This window comes from Capsicum annuum, chromosome 5 (assembly GCF_002878395.1).
Source record: "Capsicum annuum cultivar UCD-10X-F1 chromosome 5, UCD10Xv1.1, whole genome shotgun sequence".
NCBI lineage: Eukaryota > Viridiplantae > Streptophyta > Magnoliopsida > Solanales > Solanaceae > Capsicum > Capsicum annuum.
This window is the reverse complement of record NC_061115.1, coordinates 62270433-62289197: the sequence shown is the minus strand read 5'-3', so window position 1 is coordinate 62289197 and position 18765 is coordinate 62270433.

Sequence of the window (18765 nt, the reverse complement as noted above, 5' to 3'; positions counted from 1 at the left end):
CCACTAATCAATAAACATATGTAAGAAAATAAATTACATAAATAACATATAACTAAAGTCCCCAAAGTAGGAGGAATCATCATCTGCTGGCTGGAATATGCAACTGTCTGATCGTGATATATGAAATATAACTGAACTGGTACCTACATTATTAAACAATGTAGCATATAGACATATATGTGGATCAGTACTTTTAGAATGTACTGAGAATGTAGGGTGAATGCATAAGTAAAATAATAATGCAATGTTCAAACACACTTTCAAAAACTACATGCTAAGTGTAAGTGACTTACCTTAGCTTGAATAATCAAAATTATCTAATCATAAATCATGAGTGGTAAAGCATAAGAGTAATTCCTGTAAGCCACCATACTTAGTTCTAAAAGTTGTACTCTTATTATGTTTTCAAATAATTCAAGCTAAGTGAAAAAGGACTCACATTTATCATATAAAAATGGAAAGCTAAAATCTGATAACTGATCTCTTATGTAAGACAATATCTGAGTAAATTTGAGAGCCTTTACACTAAGTTTCAAAAATCTATATTTTTACTTTTTCTAGTGGGATTTTCTTCTAACCGACATAAACCATGTAAGATACCATGGAGTCCAATGTCTCTTACCCACGTTGGTATAGTTATTCTACCCTAGCCATCAAAATTGAACCTAGCTAGAGTGATCACTGTACTGAACCACCTAGGGGTATTAAAACATACGGTGGCATATAGTTCTAAGGCATGAGACCTTGGAATCATACCCAACTCGGTGATACATACTACTCTCTTTAATCTGTATGCTCATTCTGTAGGAAATCCACCTTAAAACTAGCATAAGGGTTTGTAATGAAAACCAGTTATGCGTGTCTGTTTTAAACTGTAATTAAAACTAACTATGTGGATTCCATATCTTAGCTGAGGATCAAAAGATCAAAATCTTGTTCAAAATCTGGATATAAATTAGTCATAGGGTTCTTAAAAGAAAAATCTTCTTGAGATATCAATAGTTCAACTTAGGTCTTAAAGCCCCATGCTTTAAACTCATGTCAATTCACAACAATGTTTATGCTCAATATACTTCTTGAAATACTTCAACAATATCAAGGTAATGAAATCAAAATCACAATGTCATTCTTAAAACTCATTTGGAAATCTTTAATCAATGTCTCAAACCATACTCATAGTATTCAAATCATGAAAGAGAATTCTTTAAATCAAGAAAACTATACACTTTCATACTTCAATCACTTTATAAATCCATAAACTCAAAGCAAGATACTTTAGGTATGAACCCTAATTGCAAATCATGTAAGTTCAACTTTAAAAGCTAGTTTTGGGCATAAGGATGAAAGGAGTATCTGTGTTATAACCCTACATACCTTATTTGATTAATTGGATATAGAATCTTGAACCTTGAAACCCTAATGATGTTCTTGAAGCTTCTTCTTGAAGTTTTTGAACCCAAAAACTTGAATTTTTTATTATCTTGAAAAGAAATAGCGAAACTTTGGATTTCTTAGAGTTAAAATTGGAGTTTTAGGGTTTCTTAGAGAGAAATTAGGTGAATAATGAATATATTTTGATTAGAATGACGTCTAATCTATTGCTTTTACGACCTGAGGCTATAGAGAAAAGATAAGACTACCCCTCGGAATTAAAGTTTCAGAAGAAATCCCAATTTAGAGGCTCACCGTTGAGCACTATTGGTGCCACAAGCAATATAATCGCGGTGACCTACTATTTTGGACAATCCCAACTTTGAGGCTTACCATTAAGCGCTATTGGTTCCACTGCTATAGTCACCATCGAGCGGTGTAATCACGGTAGCTTACTGCCTCACACAAAAAATGCTATAACTTTTCACTTGGGTATCGAATTAAGGTAAAATTGGTATCGTTGGAAAGCTGATTCAATTATCTTCAATTTGATGGGTCTTTAGCTGGAAAATTCTACATACATTAAAAGTAATACACTTTTAAATTTGACCCTTGTAGAATCTAACACCAAACTTAGGACGAATCTAAGGTTCTTAGCTCAACTTTGTTCTAAGTAAATTCTATGAACATCTTTCACTGCGAGAGAACTTCATAAACTAGGATAATGATTATAATGAATTTATTAACATATAAATAATGAGATTAATTTTGATACACATAGGAACGACGATTCGAATTATAGCGAAAAATATGGGGTGTTACATTATCTTTCCCTTAGAATCATTCATCCTCGAATGATGAATAGGAACTTGTTAAAGCCTTAGAGATATGGAATAACATTTACATGATATGTTTTCTAAGAAAGGATATAACTGAGCTAAAACATTAAGAACTTCTTTCAGGAAACTGATTTCTAAGCAGACTTGCCTTTACTTAATATAAGGAACTGATTCACACTGAGTATTTAGAATTCGCTTGAAGTGTTCATGATACAATCATACATATAGAACTGCAAAGTGATAACTTATGCAAGCACGAATCATGAGACAACGAAACTAATATCTAAGTTGAGATCAAAAAATCAAATCTTGATCAAAATCTGAAAATAACTATCAAAATCTGAAAATAACTAATCATATGGTGCTTAAAGCATATTCTTCTTGAAATATCAATATTCAACTAGGGCTTGATAACCCATGCATCAAATCCATGTCAAATCATCATAAAGTTTATGCTTGATAACGAAAGGATTGATAATTCAATTCTAAATCTAGAAATTAATATCATACGCACAAAATACGAAAGTAGACATGTAATTCAACATCTAAATCACTTGTAATGTCATAATCTTCAAATAGTGATGAGTGGGTATAAACCCTAAACTAAATTTCATAAAATTTCATGTAAAAATCAACTTTAAAACTAATTTTGGGCACAAGGATGAAAGGATTATCCTTGTTCATAATCCCACATACCTTAATTGGCGAATAATTGAAGAAGCTTGAACTTTGAGTTCCTATTTGTGCTCTTGAAGATTGTTTCTTGAAGATCTTAAATTGGAAATCTTGAATTTTGGGTTATCTTGGAAAAAGAATGGTGGAATTGGGATTTCTTGAGGTTTGAAATTTGAAGCTCTAGGGTTTCTTGGAGAGTAATTTGATGAAAAGTGAGCGTATAATGCTTCGAATGGGTTTAATCTTGTGTTTTTCATGATTTGGGGGCTTGGAAAATGACTAGATTGCCCTTTGGGAAATTTAATTCAAAACTGAAAATCTCAATTTTTCACTCTACCGCGATGCGGTGCCATTGCGGTGGCTTACTAGAAAAGGGATGAGTACTATTTTGGGCTCTAGCGCAACGCGGTGCTATCACGTTACATCACTGGAAAAGGACGAGTGCCATTTTGCACTCCACTGCGATGCGGTGTTTATTCCATCAAGAATTTTAGCATGATACAAGCAAATCATGGTGAGCTACTGGAAAGGGAAGAGTGAAATTTTGGACTTCACCGCAATGCAGCATAATCGTGGATCTTCACTAGAAAATAGACAATTACGAATCGGCCCTCCACCGCGATGCAGTGCTATCGCGTTGTCCTACTATTTCTCACTAATAGTGTCATAACTTCTCAATCGAGTATCGGATTTAAGTGAAATTGGTATCGTTGGAACGCTGATTCAATTATCTACAATTTTGTGGGTCTAAAGCTAGAAAGTTCTACACGTATCAAGAGTTATACATTTTTAGAGTTGACCCTTGACACACTAGGAGCAAAACGGGACTAAGAAAAGTATGGGATATTATAATATCTCCCCTTGGGAACATTCATCCTCGAATGAGACTAGCTATATTTAGAATACTGAGGAACTGAGACAATTTATTGGCATGAACAACTGAAACAAAGTTACATGACTTAATCTAAAGCATACTGAGCGACTGATCTAATCTGTAAATGCATGAATTGACATAAAGATAATCAAATGGATGAAACTGAGACTGGAAGAGAACTGAATTAAGGAAGACTATTACCTTAGGCTGAATCTGAGTTTATGGAAAAGAGGCGAGGATACTTGGTATGCATGTCTTCTTCTGCTTCCCAAGTATCACTCTTAACAGACTGATTTTGCCAGTGAACTTTGACCAAGGGAACTTCTTTATTCCTTAGTCTACGGATCTGAAGATCAAGAATCTCTATTGAAATTTCTTTGTATAAAAGGCTATTCTGAATATCTGTGCTTTCTAGAGGGACTACAATAGCTAAATCGTCCATACCCTTCTTCCATAAGGGTATATGGAACACTAGGTGAACTGATGACAAATATGCAGGTAGCTCAAGCTCATATGCTACCTTTCCCACACAACTCAATATCCTATAGGGACCTACATATCGGGGACTAAGCTTCCCCTTTTTTCCAAATTTCACCCCCTTCATGGGTGAAACTTTCAAATACACAAGATCATCTACTTCAAACTCAAAATCTCTTCTTCTTACATCTGCATAAGATTTCTGACGATTCTAAGCTATTTTCACTCTCTCTCAAATCAATTGAACTTTCTCCATGGCTTCAAACACAATATCTGGACCAATCAAAGTAGCCTCACCCACTTCAAACCAACTGACTGGTGATCTACATCTCCGTCTATACAGAGCCTCAAACGGGACCATCTGAATACTAGAATGGTAACTGTTATTGTAGGCGAACTTGATCAATGACAAGTGGTTATCCCAACTGCCTTTGAAATCAAGAACACATGCTTTCAACATATCATCTAGAGTTTGAATGGTTCTTTCTGCCTAACCATCTGTCTGTGTATGAAAAGCTGAACTGAGAGAAACTTGGGTACCAAGACCCTTCTGAAAGGCTTTCCAAAATGATAGGTAAACTGAGTACCCCTATATGAGATAATGGACAAGGAAAATCCATGCAATCTAACCAAATCTTTGATATATAACTTAGCATAATCTTCAGCTATGTAGGACATATGAACTAGCAAGAAATATGCTGATTTGGTCAATCTATTTATAATAACCTATATTGAATTATGTTGTTGATACGAATGGGGTAATCGTGTCAAAAAGTCCATTTTCACCTCTTCCCACTTCCAAGTGGGAATACCAAATTCCTGCAATGTGCCACCAGGTCTTTGGTGCTCTACCTTAACATATTGGCACTTTGCATACTTAGCCACAAATTTTGTGATATATTTCTTCATACCACTCCACCAATAGACTTCTCGCAAATTGCGGTACATCTTGGTGGTTCCTGGGTGAATCGAGTAACGAGCACCATGTGCTTCTGCCATAATCCGCTGCCTCAAATCGTCAACACATGGCACACACAATCTATTTTGGTATCTGAACACACCATTTCCCCCTTAGGAGAAAACCTTTATCTTTTGGTGTTTAACTGAACCCTTCAGTTTGACCAAACTAGAATCCTTATCCTGTTTTTCTTTCACTTCAGAAACTAAAGAAGATTCTAAATTACTCTAGACCTAAACATTCCCTTCAGCTGAGTCAAGCAACCTCACACCTAATCTAGCTAACCGGTGAACTTTCTGAACTAATTCTCTCTTTTCACTCTCCACATAAGTAATACTGCCCATAGACAGTCTACTAAGGGCATCTGCCACTACATTGGCCTTGCTCAGATGATACAACACACTCATATCATAATCCTTCAACAATTCTAACCACCTTCTCTGACAAATATTTAAATCTCTCTGAGTGAACACATAGTGCAAGATTTTGTGATTTGTGAATACATCAACATGCATCTCATAAAGATAGTACCTCTAAATTTTCAATGCAAATACAACAACTAACTCAAGATCATGGGTAGGGTAGTTCTTTTCGTAGGGCTTAAGTTGTCTAGAGGCATAGGCTATAATCTTACCTCTTTGCATCAAAACACAACCCAGACTGATTCTAGAAGTATCTCAATAGACAATGAATCTATCTGTACCATCAGGTAATGCTAAAACTGGGGCTGAAGTAAGTTAAGTCTTCAACTCCTGAAAACTCTTCTCACAGGAGTCTAACCACTGAAACTTAACTTTATTTTGAGTTAATCTAGGCATAAGGGATGAAATAGATGAAAACCCCTCAACAAAACATCTTTAATAGACAGTTAAACCCAAGAAACTTCTGATGTCTGACGGAGAGATAGGTCTAGGCCAGTTTCTTACTGCTTCTGTCTTTTAGGGATCAACTCTAATGCCATCACTGAAAATAATATGACCGAGGAAACCTACTAATCTTATCCAAAATTTACACTTGCTGAATTTGGCAAACAACTAGTGATCTCTAAGAATTTGCAACGCAATTCTAAGATGGCCTGCATGGCCATCCTCATTACGAGAATAGACAAAAATATCATCAATAAAGACTATGAAAAATATGTCTAAATACTATTTGAACACTCGGTTCATCAAGTCCATGAAGGCTGTTATGGCATTTGTCATCCCAAATGACATGACTAAAAACTCAAAATGACCATAATGAGTTCTGAAAGCTTTCTTTAGAATATCACATTCCCTTACTCTGAGCTGATGATAGCTGGATCTAAGGTCTATCTTGGAGAAATAAATTGTACCCTAGCGTTAGGCCAATAAGTCATCAATCCTAGGAAGAGGATATTTGTTTTCTATTGTGACTTTATTCAGCTGACGATAGTCAATGCATATTCGCAAAGAACCATCTTTCTTTCACACGAATAAGATGGGTGCGCCCCATTAAGAGACATTGTTTCTTATGAAACCTTTATCTAAGAGGTCTTTTAGTTGTTCTTTTAACTCCTTAAGCTCAGCTGGAGCCATACGATATATAGGAATAGAGATGGGCTGAGTATCTGGAAAAAGGTCAATACTAAATTCTATTTCCCTACTGGGAGGTACCCCTGGAAAATCTTCAAGAAAACATGAGGAAAATCATTGACTACTCGGACTGACTGAACTATAGGAGCCTCAGACTTAGTGTCTTTGACTCAAACTAGATAATAGATACACCCATTTGATATCAACTTTTTGTCTTTAAGATAGGATATAAAATGACTCTTGAGAGACACTGAATTACCTTCCCACTCAAAGACTGGCTCATCTAGAAACTAAAACTTCACCACTCGGGTACGACAATCTATAGATGCATAACAGGAATGGAACCAATCCATACCCAAAATAATGTCAAAGTTGACCATATCTAGCTCTGTTAGGTCTCCTAATATAATCTTATAAAGGATAGTGATAGGACCCTTTCTATAGACTCGTTCGACAACAACTGACTCACCCACTGGGGTAGAAACTAAGAAGGGCTTAGGAAGCTTTTCAAGACCTACTTCAAAATTTATTGCAACTAACAGGGTCACACAAGAGAGATTTGACCCTAGATCTAAAAACACATAAACATCAAGATAAAAGACACGAAGCATATCAGTAACAACATCTGGTGAACTCTCCTACTCCTGATGGGATGGTAAAGCATAAAACCAATTCTAGCGCTGACTGCCACCGGTACTAGATGATACGCCCTAAGGAGGGACTAGGCGACCTAGAGAAGTTGGTGCGCTAGTAGCCTGAGTCTATGGACGAACATCCCTGTTTCCCTGCTTAGTATGATAACACTCTTTGATTCTTTGTCCTAACTTACCATAACCATAACAACCTTTCTGCCCCAATAAACACACACCAAGATAATTCTTACCATACTTAGCACATAGAAAATAACTGGGTTTTCCACTCACACTATTCTGAGATTTGGAGATAGAAGTCTTACCCTACTGCTTCTACCTAGCTCTGAGGGAGGGAGCACTGGCTGAAGATGGCACTAGCATAGACGATCAACTTTGAAATTGCCAATGATTTCCCCTCCAAACTTTGTCTGTCCATAGTTAAACTACCCGGTTCTAGCCTTTTTATTTCCCCCTCTCTCCCCCTTTAACTTTTCTGCCTTAATCTGTTGAGCATGAATCATCATCCTATCAAGATTTATATCCCCTATAAGCATGGTAGTCCTACGCTCCTTGACTACCAAACCAGATACTCCAATAACAAACTTACTCATACTCAACCTAGGGTCAGCCATCGTATCAAGGGCATACTTAGACAAAGGTTGAACTTAAGGCAGTACTCCTTCACTGTCATTGAGCTTTGCCTCAGGTTCACAAACTCCTCTACCTTAGCTTCTGTCATTTCACGTAGAAAGAACCTATCTAGAAACGTGTCCTGAAACACCTGCCAACTCATAGAAGTTGCATTCTCACCTCTACCATTCTTACACATAACCACCCAATCATACATCATATCCTTTAGCCTATAAGATGCCAACTCTATACTGTCCTCTTCAGTTATATATATAATCTAGGTGATCTTTCTTATCTCATCTAAGTTAAGTTATGGGTCCTCACCTGCTTTTGACCTAAAGAACTCAGGCGGATTCATTCTTATAAAGTCATGAATTTTGGCTGTTGCTAAATCCCCATTCTGCTGAAGTGGGACTGCTGCCTGATGGTTTCCCTGAACATTGGCAGTCACAGCTTGGGCTAACCCCTGAAAGGTGGCCTAAAATTCAGCATAGGATATATTTTTATTCATAGGGTAAGCAGGCTGGGGAAAGCTAGTTATTATTTCTGCATGTATTAGTTCAGCGAGGAGGCATATTCAACTGTCACGTAAGAGCATGAGTTAAAATAAGATAGATACATTGTAAGCATGATAGATCATGAAAGAAAAGAATGATTTCCTAAAACGTCCCATGGCCTCTTGCTCATAAATATGGTGTGCTTTACACCCATGATCAAGACTCTATGTAACACAGCTTGTCTTACTCCCTGGGACTCTCATAACCTTAGGCTCTGATACCAAGTTTGTAACACTCTAAAAATTGGCCCTGAGATGTCACACGGTGCTTGAGACTACGAGTAGGCTCAAGCTAACCCTGTAAGCCTTTTACTAAATCTGAAACTCATAATGGAGAAATATAAACATAAAATCAATGCGAAAGTTTGTCTGATCTAAGCTAAAATTTATCAGAACATAATATCTGTACTGGAAATCTGAACTATATCTAGCAGTCTGACAAGCCTCTACTACTAATAACTAGAGAGCCACTGGGACAAACCCCCAGCTGACTTGAACTAACTGAAAATACTCAATCAACTACTCTAATAAGCTAAAAAACTAAATAAGAAGGTCCCCGAACTATGAGGACTCACCAACTGTTGGTATGTAGATGGAGATGCTCGAAATCACTCACGTTGTGGAAACTGAGCACCTGAACCTACATTATTAACAATGTAGCACATAGACATATATGTGGATCAATACTTCTGGAATGTACTGAGCATATCGAGGTGAATACATAAGTAAAACAGTGAGGGGCTATATACATTTTTCACATAAGCAATGCATGCTAAGTAATAATGGCTCACTTAGGCTTGAATAATTGAAAACTGTAATCATAAATCATGAATGATAAAACATACTATATGAATTCTGCGAGTCACCACACAGTTCTAAATCTATACTTGAAATTTGTTTTCAAAGCATACATGCTAAGTGTAAAAGGACTCACTTCTGTATCTGTAAACTGAAAGTTGTAATCTCATAGCTAATGACTTATATAAAATAATATCTGAATAAAATCGTGAACCTTTACACTTAGTTTCTAAAAGATTTTCTATTATGATTACTCTTTTCTATAGGGAGGTTCTTCTAACCGACATACACTATGTGAGCTATCATAGTGTCCAACGTCTAGTTTCCTTATGGAAAACCTCACGTTGGGGAAAGGTGTCATACTCTTACCAAGGAGTATAACCTAAGCTAAGTGATCACATCTGTAACTGCCATCTATATAGAAATGGGAATTATCTGATAATTTGAACCTACATTGGCTCGTAGTTCTGGGACATGTAAACATACCCAATTCGGTGCTAAATACTACTCCCTTTAATTTATATGCTGATTCTGTAGGAAATCCACTTTTAAAGAAGTTATAAGGGTTTATAATGAAAACCACTTATGTATCTGTTTACTGTAAATTGTAATTAAATTTGTAAAATGGATTTCATATCTAAGTTGAGATCAAAAAATTAAATCTTGATCAAAATCTAAAAATAACTAATCATAGGGTGCTTAAAGCATAATCTTCTTGAAATATCAATATTCAACTAGGGTTTAATAACTCATGCATTAAATTCATGTCAAATCATCATAAAGTTTATGCTTGATAATAGAAGTATCGATAATTCAATTCTAAATCTGAAAATTAATGTCATACGCATAAAATACGAAAGTAGACATGTAATTCAACATCTAAATCACTTGTAATATCAGAATCTTTAAATAGTGATGAGTGGGTATAAACCCTAAAATGAATTTCATAAAACTTCATGTAAAAATCAACTTTAAAACTACTTTTGGGCACAAGGATGAAAGGATTATCCTTGTTCATAACTCCACATACCTTAATTGGTAAATAAATGAAGAAGCTTGAACTTTGAGTTCCTATTTGTGCTCTTTAAGATTGTTTCTTGAAGACCTTGAATTGGAAATCTTGAATTTTGGGTTATCTTGGAAAAAGAATAGTGGAATTTAGATTTCTTGAGGTTTGAAATTTGAAGCTCTAGGATTTCTTGGAGAGTAATTTGATGAAAAGTAAGTGTATAATGCTTAGAATAGGTTTAATCTTGTGTTTTTGATGATTTGGGGGCTTGGAAAATGACTAGATTGCCATTTGAAAAATTTAATTCGAAACTGGAAATCTGGATTATGCACTCCACCGCGATGCAGCGCCATCACGGTGGCTTACTGAAAAGGGACGAGTACCATTTTGGGCTCTGGCGCGACATGATGCTATCGTGTTACGTCACTAAAAAAGAACGAGTGCCATTTTGCACTCCACCGCGATGCGATGTCTGTTCCATCAAGAATTTTGGCGCGATACTGGCAAATCGTAGTGAGCTACTGGAAAGGGACGAGTGGAATTTTGAACTTCACCATGACGTGGCGTAATCGCAGTGCTTCGCTGGAAAATAAGCAATTAAGAATCTTTCCTCCACCGTGACGCGGTGCTATCACGTTGGCCTACTGTTTCTCACTAAAAGTGTCATAACTTCTCAATCGAGTATTGGATTTAAGCAAAATTGGTATCGTTAGAAAGCTGATTCAATTATCTACAATTTGGTGGGTCCAGAGCTGTAAAATTCTACATGTATCAAGAGTTATACATTTTTCAAGTTGATCCTTGACACACTAGTAGCTAAACGGGACTAAGAAAAGTACAGGGTATTACAGATAGCTACATCATTTTTGTTCCTCACGCTTCCTGAATACCACAACTTATAACCATCTACTACCCTCTCCTTAGTACCTACCCATATGGTTTCTTGGAGACAAGCTATATTAATTCGCCTTTTCCTAAGAATTTTCACACACTCTATTGGCTTCTCCGATAAATAACCTATATTCCACGACCCTACTCTCAACCTAAAGTCACCCTTAGCCCCTTTACCCTTTCTGCCGCTGTCTCCGCCCTACTCCCCGGCCCCGACCACGACCCAAGCCCTACCCGAATACATGACCCTAAGCCAATACCATCTACCACAATCACCACCAACCAATAACACTAATAGCACACAACCTAGACACACAGCAAACCAAAAAAGGTACTATCAAGCCCCTACTACAGAACAACTAAGAACAACAAAAACGACTAAAATACAAGTAGAATTAACAAGCAAACCAGTACTAAGAAATATACAATTGAACAAGTAAATTATAACCCACAAACTAAATAGTCAGTCAAGAAAGGAATAATCGAAATAGGAGAAGTAAGAACAACAAAAACGACTAAAACATAAGAGAATTAACAAGCAAATAAGTACTAATAACTATACAATTGAACAAGTAAACTGTCACCCACAAACTAGATAGTCAACCAAGAAAAGAAGGATCAAAATAAGAGTAATAACCAAGACAGGCAGTAGCAGCCGCTAGAATCAAAAAAGGTATACACACGACTAGAAATAATGGAGCGCGTGCACCTGATTGAAGCTGGATCGATTTACTTGGTCGATTCGCCAGATTTTGACAATATACGATAGAAATTGGTCATCGGAATCATGTTGTCGTAATTTACACTTGTAGTAACTGCAAGGGGTTATAAGGAAAAAATAAAAAGAAAGATCGCTGGAGATGGGTCACCAGAAATAAGGTGCCAGAACTGCATCGACGTCGGCGGCGGTGCAAGAATGTGTCGCCAGCAGAGAAACAATTATTTTGAATAGTAACTGGTGGTACAAGACACCGCGGAGGAGGTAGAACGGCGGCGACGGTAGCAAACTATCGTGGATTTGGCTTTGTCCACGTGTGTAAGAGAAAGATGATATCTACGCCAGTAAATAAATCAACACAATGATTTTTCGTGGAAACCTCCTTACTCAAGGGAGGAAAACCACGACCTGTGATCACGGGCTTTCTCAAGCTTCACTATAGTCATAATCAATCATGATTACAGACTACATTAGAACTTAACTCTAAGTTTCACTAAATTGCAATAACTCTACCACAATCTCTTTTAGACAACTCTGTCAAAACCTTTCTCAAAACTGACTAACTCTACTTAGTACAACCTCAGTTAACTCTACCCAAGAAGCTTAAAATCAAAAATGAAAACTTTAGTCTCTATCTTTGGAGTAAATCAGTTACAGGACTTGACTCAAAAACATCAACACTATGAGCAATATGAATATTAGAACTTAATCTTATAAAGGATTTTTGTCGCCACAGTAGAATCCTTGAATTGCAAAAACTATTGAGGAAGGAGCATCCTTGTGTATGTGTAGAATTTTATGATCGAATTTTGATTGAACCAGGTGCCCATTCTGGTACGTTGTACACCTACACAGTTGTTGCACTAGCAGACAAAATTGTGTAGAGCATGACAGTTGTGCCTAGATAAAGTAAGCAATGGACCTGGTCCTCTGAGTATCATCTAGTCATCATCAAAACATGAGACAACAAATTATCTCTTCTTTTTCTTTTTTTAATAACACTTCGCGAAAAATAGTCTTTCTAACACCTTAGTAGGTTAAGTACCCTTTCATATCCTATATTATTAGGTTTCTACATCCATCAAATAATTTGTTTCTATTTGAAAATTTTTTGTACTTACTGATTTGGTTGTATGGTCTCGAGCCGGGGGTCTATCGGAAACAGCCTTTCTACTTCTTCAGAGGTAGAGGTATGGACTGCGTACATCCTACCCCCCCAGACCCCACCAGGTGGGAATACACTGGGTTTGTTGTACTGATTTGGTTGTATCCTATGTAGATCGTGAGAGAATATAAAAAGTTTGTTCAAGATGACTTTAATATTATCTGAAACAAACGAAAAGTTATTCTTAATACTTAGCACGAACTTGGAATACTTCGTGCTCTAAGTTATCTAAAAAGAACAACTTCAACAGAAGGGTGAACAATCTTATTCCTTGTAATATTATCGATATTAAAAAAAGTGGAATGGTAAAAATGTGTTTAGCACCTTCGGGTGTGGTTGAGTTGGTTTGAGGGGTGACTTCCAAAGCGTAGGTCGCGGTATCGATCCCCCTCGAATGCCTCCTCAATCGAGCTTGTCGTACAGGGTTTACATAGTGCGGTTTACATCTCCTGTGTGGTTTACGAGTGATTGTACAGTGAGGGGTTTACCCAGTGCGCACAAAATGCTCACCACAGAGCGCTCACCAGAAGGGCAGAGGTTGTAGCGGGTGCGAATTTTCCTGAAGTTTTACAAAAAAAAAAAGAAAATTGTGTTTTTTAACTTTCTCTATTGAGTTGTCCTAAGCTATAATTAACGTTCCTTATTTTTTAACATTTATGTTTAATTTCTAAGAACGAAAGGTTAGGCATGGAAAGAAAGTATTTTTGTTAAAATTGCTATTATTACTTCGTTTTAATTCGTTTGTCGGATTTTAATTTGATATAGAATTTAAGAAAATACAAAAAAATATTTTAAATATTGTGATCTTAAACTAAAAATATATAGTGTACCAAAATTTTCTTTAATATTGTGATAGAAAGAAATATTTTTTTTCTAACCCCTCCTGAGAAGCTTTCAACATTTTTCTGTCTTACAATTTTAAATTGAAAGTTAGGTATGCAACATCCAATCAACTACATCTTATCAGATGAAACGTCCATTCTAAAATAGACCGAAAAAAGAAAGTAACACAAACCATTAATATAAAGGGAAGTATTTAATAATAGTACTATAGATCCAAGTGGAGGGTTTTTTACTTGGTTGAATACAAATTTTAGTTTTGAACACAAATTGTCACTCTTGAAGGAGCGTGATGAAGACGTGAAAGCGATATGGAAGACGTGTTTATGATTGTTTATCATATTTTATACTAAACACATTTTTAGAAAATGCATTAATTTTTATTTGCTTTTTTTTTTTTACTATTAATCTTCCAATTTTTTCGACAATCATCTTTGACATAGTCTTTGTATGGTTAAATAGTGCGTACGGTTAATACGGTAAAAGTATCGTCTGGCCTTATTTTATGTAAGGTTAAATCTGATGGCAGTTGAAAATTCATTACAAACGGTTAAGACAAATTCACAAAAGAAAGGAAAGGGGAAGAGAAGGTGGCGGTGGAGGTGAAGATGATAATAATGGTGTCCAGAGATAAATGTAAATGCAAACAGATAAATAAAAGAGTCAACATGGGAATCTTAATAGTTTAATTGTTTGACTATTTAAATTCTCATCTTGTCGTGAAAATTTGATTTTTAATATTGTAATTTTTTTTTTCGTTTCCTCTTTTTCTAGCGCCAGTTAAAGAAAAAAGAAGAGTGTGTTTGGTATGAAGAAAAAATATTTTTTAAAAAATATTTTTTTAATTTTTTCATGTTCGGCTTGCTTAAATGTTTTAAAAAATATTTTTTAAATTAACTTATTTTCCTCAAATGTAAGAAAAATGACTTCTCTTCAAAAAATAAGGAAAACATTTTTCAAAATTCTCTTTCAACCTCACTCTTAAATTAAAATATTCACACAACTCTCAAAATCATTCATCCCTACTCCGACCCTCAATCCCCACCCCCAACCCCACCTCATCCAAAAAAAATATTTCAAATTTTTTTTCTAACCTCGTCACCTATCCAAAACCCAAACGCCTACCCCCTCCCCTCCAAAAAATATATTTAATTTTTTTGAAAAATTTAAAAAAAAATTCTTACACCCTCCTACCTGACCCCCCACCCCCACCCCCCCCCCCCCCCCCCCCTTTCCAAATAAACAAAAAAAAAAATTCTTAAAAAGAATTTTCTACCCCACCCTCACTCCCTTACTCCGACCTCCATGCCCTACTAGCCGTCCCTCTTTCCCACCCAAAAAATTAATTTATTTTTAAAAAAGATCAAAAAAAAAATTCTTAGCCTACCTCTACTATCTATGACAACCCCAACCCCCACCTAGCAACCCCCTCCCCCCTAGGGAAAAATTTTCCATTTATTTTAAAAGAAAAAAATTCAAAACTTTTTTCTTATTCCATCCTTCTTGTTCTATTCGTTCTCATTGTTTTTGTAAAGCATATAAAAATACTTTTAGAAAACATATACTTACCCAATTTGCATAACGAACATAAGATTATAAGTAAGAAACAATTTATTTTTTTTAGAAAATGTTTCCTCCTTCTTATCGAACACACCCTAAAAAGTATTTATTTTTTATCAAAAAGTATTTTTCTAAAATGTATGTTTACTCTTTAGCTAAATATTAAAATATATTTTCTGAAAAATATTTTTCATTCACCAACAAATGCTAGAAAATATTTTCTGAAAAAATATTTTTCACTCATCAAGCAAATATAAGAAATCAACTTTTTTTCTAGGAAACATACCAAACATACCGGGAGTCAAACTGTACTTTTTCGGTACATTTGGCATTATGGAACTAATTCTGAATTTACGTAGTTGCGTTAATTCTACTTTTTTCTTTTCTTTTCTCATGTGAGAAAAAAATAATTATGCCACTGTGATTTTCTAAAATGACTTGTACACCGTAAATAATTTTAAATGACTAAAAGGAATAGTGTATTTTCATTATAAATCATATTTATTCCTACCTCTTTTGAGTCAGACAACTATGTCCAGTAGTTGGACTAAGTAGTAGTGGTACTATTGTAGACGTTTAATTAGGTTCAATTCCACAAGACTTGACTTGATGTTCAATCTAGGGTGTGTTTGGTACGAGAGTTTTTCATATTTGATTAATGAAAATTTTTGATAATTACTTTCTCTAAAAAGATAAGTTTCTTAATAAAAAAATAACTTCTCTAGTAAAGTAGCTAAACCAAATTTTATAGCTCACCCCTACCCCCATTCCAAAAGCCTCCATTCCTATGCATAGCCCGATATCTGCTTAAATTATATTTTTGAGATAGTATTTGTTATTTAGATCCATTTGATAATGAGATTTTTTTTTTTCTAAAAATAAAATTCAATTTATTTTAAATACAACTCTAAGTTGATGTTTGAACATAAAAATTCAAATACAACTTGAAATTATATTTGAAAAAGTGAAAAAAAAAAAGTTTTCACTCTATTTCATTTTCCTTGAAAAGTGGAAAAAGAAAAGTTGTTTTAACATTTTTTCATTTTCCTTCTATCACAAAAGTTTAAAAACAACTTTAATTATATTCATGAAGAAACACAACTCCAACTTTAATTTCAACTTCAACTTCAACTCAAACTCCCCCGCCAACTTCAAAAATTTTAGTTTTCTTGTCAAAGGCCCACTTAGTTAATTATCAATCACCAAAAAAATAAACTAGCATCTAGCCATATTTTTTGGGAGTAGTTTTTTAAAGTTTTGTCTTCAGATATTTATTTTGACTTTTGACCATTAAATTTGATAAAAATTTAAAATTTTATCTTCAAATATTTTCAAGTTTTCAAAAACTACTTTAGACCGTATAAAACTTTCGGACTTTCCAATCAGAAAATTTTTTTAAAAATCAAACAAAATACATGTCCAAATACAACTTTAAATTTCAAAAATCACAACTTAAAAAAACTCAAATTTAAAAATTTGTGTTTTAATCTGTCTTGTCAAATGAGATCTAAGCGTTCTATTTTATGTGTCATAATTTGACTGGATATGGAGTTTAGAAAATAAATAAAGACTTGATTATTTTTACCAAATTATTTTGGAAAAATTATCCGTAATAGCCTCTAGTGAACTGTAATTACCACTTACAACTATATTTTACCATAATTACTTATTGTAGTGTAAACACTTGCTACACTTTACATTAATTACGTTTGCTACACTTTACATTAATTACGTTTTGTAGCCTTACAATTACATGCTAGTACAATCATAATTGTAGCCTAAATCATATTTTCTTTCTATTTTTTCATCTCTCTCTCTCTCTCTCTCTCTCTCTATCTATCTATCTATCTATATATATATATATATATATATATATATTACAGTCTTTTTTTTTTTGCATTTTCTTTGATTCTATTTTCGTTCTTTTTTATTCTTTTGTTCATTTTTTCTCTTTTTTATTTTTTTATATTTTTCGTTTGTTGTTGTATTTTATATTTTATATTTATTTATATCATAATATGTATTTTAAATAAATTTATTATTTATAGTTGAATAGTTTAGTTGTGAATATGTATAATTTATCATTCGTATTTGTATATAAATAAATATATTGATTAATTGTATTTGCTTGAGACTAAAATACATAAATATGCAATTTGTCTTTCAATACAAATATATCATTGTGTTTCGTATTTCAAATTTATCATTTATATTTGTATATAAACAAGTATCATTTTATATGCATATGGTTCAATTTGTATAAACATGTGTCACTGATACAGATGTAACATTTGTATTTGTATAATTTATTATTTTTATTTTTATTATGATGTAAATTGTATCAATAAATATAAATACAAGTCTTCATAGAAAGAAAAATAATAATTTTTTCTAATGTTTAAAGATACAAATGATGTTGTCAACAACAAATTCAAATACAAACAAATGAAATTACAAATACAAATACAATATACGATCAACTTATAAATATAAATATAAAATAACTCTTTAAAAATACAAATACATCAACGAAAATAGAATACAAATTGTACATAGTCATGGCTAAATACAATATGCAATAAACTTACAAATACAAATACAAAATAATTCTTTAGAAATAAAAAGACATCGACAAAAATAGAATATAAATATAAATATAATCTAAATATGCAAACACGATAAAACCACAATACAAATATAATCCAATATAATATACAGTTAATTATAAAATACAAATACAAAATAATTTTAAAATACAAGTGCGAATTATATAAAATATAAAGGATGGTGCGAACTAACATATACAAATACAAGTGCGAATTATAAAATACAAATATAATGCGAACTACAAAATACAAATACAAACGTAAACTTTAAAATACAAATACAAATGTAGTTGTATCAACGAATACAAAAATATAAATGACGGTGTGACTACAAATATGATAAATAATTGTGGTATTTACGTTATCATCCATGACTTGTGCTCGAGTAGTCATATTTTTTGAAAATACAAAAATATAAAATAGAACCAAAAAATAATAAAGAAAATAAGTACAAAAAAAATTTTAAAAAAAATAAAGAAGAAAGAGAAATGGAAGTTAGAGATAGAAGGGAGAAAAAAATAAAAAGAAAAAAATAAAATTTGGAAAAATAGAAAAAGAAGAAGAAAAAACGAGGAAAACACGACAAAAGAAAAAATATAAGAAAATGAAAAAG